Source organism: Aethalodelphis obliquidens, unplaced genomic scaffold (genome assembly GCF_003676395.1).
Source record: "Aethalodelphis obliquidens isolate GAN/ISIS:26980383/991018 unplaced genomic scaffold, ASM367639v1 scaffold5, whole genome shotgun sequence".
In the NCBI taxonomy this organism is placed as follows: Eukaryota; Metazoa; Chordata; class Mammalia; order Artiodactyla; family Delphinidae; genus Aethalodelphis; species Aethalodelphis obliquidens.
In genome coordinates this window covers 72,105,975-72,106,700 of record NW_020837949.1, presented here as the reverse complement: position 1 = coordinate 72,106,700, position 726 = coordinate 72,105,975, and positions in this window count along the sequence as shown.

Below are 726 nucleotides of genomic sequence, written 5' to 3'. Positions count from 1 at the left end.
AATTGAAGAGTATGTTTTGGAGGAGGGAGTAGGGGGAGAAAGGAAAATAAAGGGGTGTGTATGAGTGGTTGTGTGTGTGTGTGTGTGTGTGTGTGTGTGTGTGTGTGTGTGTGTGTGAAAGAGAAAGAAACTCAGAAAAGTATTACTTTTTTTCATGTTTGAAAAAGTATTTTTTCCTGGTGAAAGCACAGCCTAACACAAAATCCAAGGATGTGTTTTATAATCAAATATGCATTTTTATATATGTTTCAACTGCAAACATTAAGCGGCTTTGTTGCTGAGAAGGGAAAGAAAAGCCCTCTCTCCCTTTCAAAGTTACTTTTAATTTCTTTTAGTTAAAACAAATGACAGCTAACATAGTTACATCACACAGATACCCAGATAATCTAGAGACTCTCAATGTGAACACTGGAATTTTGCCAGCAGACAGGTAGGGAGAGAGGAGAAGCAAACAATACTCTGTGGCCAGGGACAGGGCTACAGGCTTTCTATGCCTGATCGCTTATTTCTCAGTGGTGTTTGCCAACATTATTCCCATTTTTCATGTGAAGAAACTAAGGACTGGAGAGGATGCTCAGGGCTCTACAGCCAGTGTGAAGGAGGTTTTCTGTTTGCAGAACTTGGTTCTGGATTTTTAAGAAAACATAGAACATAGGAATATAGTTTAAAAAAATCAAAATGCATATTAAAACTTATAGGGAAATGGTAATGCTTTCATTTTCATTG